This window comes from Belonocnema kinseyi, chromosome 8, assembly GCF_010883055.1.
Source record: "Belonocnema kinseyi isolate 2016_QV_RU_SX_M_011 chromosome 8, B_treatae_v1, whole genome shotgun sequence".
In the NCBI taxonomy this organism is placed as follows: domain Eukaryota; kingdom Metazoa; phylum Arthropoda; class Insecta; order Hymenoptera; family Cynipidae; genus Belonocnema; species Belonocnema kinseyi.
Genome location: NC_046664.1, coordinates 98,749,707 through 98,754,845, shown reverse-complemented (window position 1 = coordinate 98,754,845; position 5,139 = coordinate 98,749,707). Strand labels below are relative to the sequence as shown.

At 28.6% G+C, this 5,139-nt stretch overlaps 1 long non-coding RNA gene across 1 annotated transcript; it reads right to left on the bottom strand.

Moving 5' to 3' along the window:
• Window positions 1–1,030: 1,030 nt before the first annotated feature.
• LOC117178915 lies at window positions 1,031–4,018 on the bottom strand. The gene is made up of 5 exons (XR_004467841.1): window positions 3,904–4,018; window positions 3,326–3,565; window positions 3,211–3,230; window positions 3,060–3,130; window positions 1,031–1,074 (listed from the first exon to the last, which is right to left on the bottom strand). It is a non-coding gene; the product is annotated as an uncharacterized LOC117178915 (long non-coding RNA).
• Window positions 4,019–5,139: the final 1,121 nt, after the last annotated feature.

Genomic DNA, 5,139 nt, shown 5'->3' with positions numbered 1-5,139 from the left:
TAAAACTTCAGATTGCAATTTATAAAACTAAAAGCTAAATTTTCGACAAAAAAGATTAAGTTTCTTATAGGTAACCGAAATTCATTTTCAAACAAAAAATATTTCTACAAAATAGTTAAATTTTCAGAAAACAAATTCTTTCAACTAAATTGATAAATCATCAACCAAAAACAAACTAAATTTTCAACAAAGCAGTTCCACTTTCAACAAGAAATGTTGAAAAAAATAGTTAAAATTATTTAAAATTTCTTTGAATTATTGAAATTATTTGAAAATTCCTTGGAATGTTTTAAAACATACTAAAATATTGAAAATCCTTTAAAATCCTTTGAAAAACCTCGTCATCTTTTAAATATTTCTAAGGTACTTTGGAGTTTTTTAAACAACCCTACTATAATTTTTAAAATTCTTTCAAATTCCTTTAAATTATAAAAATAAATTGAAAATTCATTGAAATCTTTTTAAACATCCTAAAATATTTAAAATCCTTTAAAATCTTTTGAAATATCTCGAAAATTTCTTGAAAATGTAAAAATACCCTAAAAATATAGTAATTACAAATATTAAAAGTGTTTATTTATAATGAAGTGAGACATGTGAACTGAGAAGTAAACGTCATTTTTTTCTGTGCCAATAACATTATAGAATGGCTGCTAAGTGACAAATACTATAAAATAGTAATAATATTCTGTGCTTCCAGTGAGCGAAGAGTGAATGGTGTTTAACGCTTATTTTTACTGCATAAAAAAGGTATGTTGTGAATAGACAGGATATGTTTTAAATAAAGTGAATGAAATATTACATGCGTAAACTTTAATTTAACGCCTACATTTACTGACAGCGATTAGGGAAAACAGGTGAATCTGAACATAACCGCTTGAAGTTTCGAACGCAACCATGGAAACTATCATAAACTTGATCCGAAGATGCACGGCCTTGGCCGAATGGCCGATCCGAATGCAATTTTAAAGGCGCGAAATACGAAAATACCCCTGTATAATGGCTTCTCCCCTGCTGCTGTGCGATTCGGGTAGTATTCAACTCGCCATGTATGTAAGCCCCAGCGTGTCCACCCTGTATACAAAAATCGTTTTAGAAATAGTTAAACTTTAACTCAAGTAATTTCTATTAAAACTTTGATTTAATAGTTTAACTAATCTACAAACAGTTAAATTTTTAATGTTAGAAAATTTTTCTGTTTTCTAAATTTCAGTCTGAAATAATTTTATTTAAAGATTCTACAATTGAAAAACATACATTTAAATTTTGAACGCATTCAATTTATTTATCGTTATTGGTTTTTCATAAATAAACTTCCAAGTTTACAATTCTAAATTTGAAGACTTGAATCCTATCGAGTTGAAAATTATTCTTATGGAATAGTTGAAATTTTTAAAAAATTAAATTTCGAAAGCTTTAAATTTTTATTGATTCCATTTTCAAAACTCTAATCTACAAACATTTCAATATTTAAGGTTTTGAAACTTTTCTCTTTTTTAAATTTCAATCTAAAGATTTACAAAATTTCAAGAGATTTCAAAAGATTTTTAAGGATTTTATATATTTGAGGATGTTTTAAAAGATATCAAGGATCTTTCAATTTATTTTTAAAATTTACATACATTTAAAAGAACTAAAAAAACTTTAGAAGGCTTATTTTTTTAAATTTCAAAGTAATTTAGAAATCCTAAAAAAATTCCTAGTAATTTTAAAAGATTTTGAAGGATTCGAAAAATTTGAGAGAATTTTAAAGAGTCCAAGGAATAATTCTTATTGATAACAGTAATTTAATATGAGATTTTAAAGGATTTGAAATATTTCAGGGTATTTTTAAAATTTCAAGGCATTTTTAAGAGCATTAAAAAATTTCAAGATATTTCAACAGATTTTTAACGATTTTAAATATTTGAGGATGTTTTAAAAGATGTCAAGGAATTTTCATCCTATTTTTCTAATTTTAAGGAATTTCAAAGAATTTTAAACTAGTAGTTTAAAAATCTTTCAAAAAAAAGTCAAGGTAACTCAAAATATTTTGATGGTATTGCAATATTTGAGAGTATTGTAAATGTTCCAAGGAATTTTCAATTGATTACGGTGATCTAATATGAGATTTAATATATTTTAGGATATTTTAATAGATTGCAAGGTATTTTTAAGTTATTTCGATAATTTATTATGACATTGTAAAAGATTTGAAATATTTTAGGTTATTTTTAAATTTTCAAGGAACTTTCAAGATATTTCAAAATAGTTTGATTTTAAATATTTGCGTATGTTTAAAAAGATTTCACTGAATTTTTAATTCATTTTTATAAATCAAAGGAATTTCAAAGAATTTTACTAATTATAGCAAGGTTGTTTAAAAAACTCCAAAGTACCTTAAAAATATTTAAAAGATGTCAAGATTTTTCAAAAGATTTTGAAGATTTCGAAATAGTTGAGAGTATTCTAAAAGGTTCCAAGGAATTTTCAATTAATTACAGTAATTCAATATTTGATTTTAAAGGATTTGATACATCTTAGGATATTTTACTAGATTCCAAGGAATTGTCAATTAATTTAAACTGCTTTGTTACAAAATTTAGTTTTTTTTTGGTTGATGATTTATCAATTTAGTTGAAAAAATTTCTTTTCTGAAAATTTAACTGTTTTGTAGGATTTTTGTTTAAAAATTAATTTCTTTTAATTACAAGAAAATTAATCTTTTTTTTTTTGAAAATTTAACTATGATTAAGCATTAATTTTTTATAGAAAATTAGACTTGGTGGAAAATAAATTTCTTTTGTGCAAAGTTCATGTATTTTATTAAAAATTCCTTTTTAGTATACGATTTAGCTTTTTGGATGAAAATTTAATTTTTCGTTTGAAAATTTAAATATTTTGTTTAAAACAAATTTAACAAATTTTTTTGGTGCAGAAAACTAATTGTTTTAGTTGAAAGTTTAACTATTTCTATCAAAAGTTAGTCAACTATTAATTAAAATTACTGATATATTTTATAATTATAATATTAACATTAATAATATACATAATAGTAATAATATAAATACTATATACACCTAAAAAACATAACCTCAGAATCGACTTATGCATGAGATATCTATCTGCTATGGGGAGATAGAAGAGCCACCTGAAACAGATCGTGAAAAAATAATTAGGGAAAATCATTCATCAACAATTGGTGGCCATAAAGGATGTACAAAAACCTACCTTAGAATTCGCGAAAATTTCTATTGGCCGAACATGCGTGAGGCAATCAGAAAAGTCATTAGGGAATGTGAGGAATGTAAATTAAATAAAACTGTTAGAATCAAGACGAAATTACCTATGCGCATTACCGATGCACCCTCAGAGGCCTTTGAAAAAGTAGAAATTGAGTATTCAGGATGGTTTAACTGAATATTCCGAGGCTATTCGATTACGTTCTACTGATTCCACCGCAATTGCCTCAGCCTTTGCTGAACAATTTTTCACGCGCTTCGGCTGTCCTCAAGTAATTCCCAGACCGGAATATTGTAAATGAAAATGTTGATTAGGAGGAAAAAGGTTTTGATCTGCTGCAACACTATATAGTCATAAGTGTAAATAACATACATAGAAATATGATAATTATATAAATGAATAATCAACTAGTCAGGAATTTTCTACAGTATTTAATTATGCGTGATGAATATTTTATCTACTATAGTATATATACCTTGTAATTTTACTTCAATATTTTATTATTTTAATAATGTACTTTTCATTAACTCTCAAATAACTTCTCTCAAAACAAGGGGAGGAGTGAGAGATAAGCGACTGGTATTCGCTTACTAATAACTCATTATGTTGATTATCATTTCATTATTTCAAAACAAACTTTTATTATTGTCATTTGAATTTTAGGAAGGTAGATTAAAATACCTGAGATATGAACCACATGCTCGGTATTCACAACAATATCTCATCATCTCATGAAGGATTCTCAAACTGACATTTCCACTTGTAAATACGGTATGACAGTGTTGCAGAGGGTTTCAGAACATTTTTTTTGTTATACGTTTTCCGTCATAAAATTATTATTTAACATTATTAATAAGGGCGGATATGTAACGAGCGACTATCGCGATTGCTTTTCGCTCGATCTTATTCGATTAAATTAATCGAATCTCTTATGCGGGAACTTTCGAATAAGTTCGTAGGGAAAGTTATAAGGAGTTTACGATGGAAGATTTTAGAATTCCTGAAAATACGAAATTCTCACGTACAGAGCTAATAATCGTTAAGTAAAGACCTTGGGATGGAGCGTACATTTACTTAGGAAATATGGTATTTTATTTGCCTTTAGAAATAAGCTACAAAAATGTCTTCGGTCCGCCAGGGCGGTTTATACATTTATGGTGAATTTACTTTTAAGACTTTCTGTAAGTCCTTGAATTTCATTTGTATCGCAGGAACAGCTATTTCGACAATTTACTTAGGTTCGGTTAAGCACGTTCAGGAAAGTTGTTAATGTATGAGTGTGAAACTCTCTTTCGCTTTCCATATCCATAAAAATACCAGATTTAACTGGAAACGTTCGCGTGTCTTCGGGGAGGGTCCTTTTCCAATCGTTTAACTTCGGAAAGTGGACCCACTCCGACGGGGCCTGAATCGGAGAGTATGGATGCTTGAGGGTGGAGTGACGGGGTGTGTGAAGTGCGGTTGAAAGGAGGCTAGGCAGAAGATACTCTACTCGAAAACTGTCTGCAGCTTCCCTCGTTGAGCTGTAGGTCTTGTACTCGGCACAAAAATTTGGAGTACAGTTCGCGTCCTCAACTTGTGACATCCGGACTCAGTTGTGGGAGAGTTTATTTAATAAATACTTTGACTATTTCTATATCTCTCAATCAAGTTTTTTTTTTATTTGATATTTCAAGTTCCCGGTTCCTTTTTAGGATTAACACTGACTGAACTCGGATAATCAGTTAAAGTCCGCGTCTTTGACATGCGCAGCCCGTGATAAGACACTGGTTCCGCACAGTCCCATGTGCGCTGAAAATGGCGGCGTAAAGCGAAAATGAAAGAGACGGGCAGATCTATTTATCTCTTTAACTCTCAGGATTACAAAAAATATAGATTCTCTATCTCTTTCACATCTATGATATTCTGCTTTGTGAT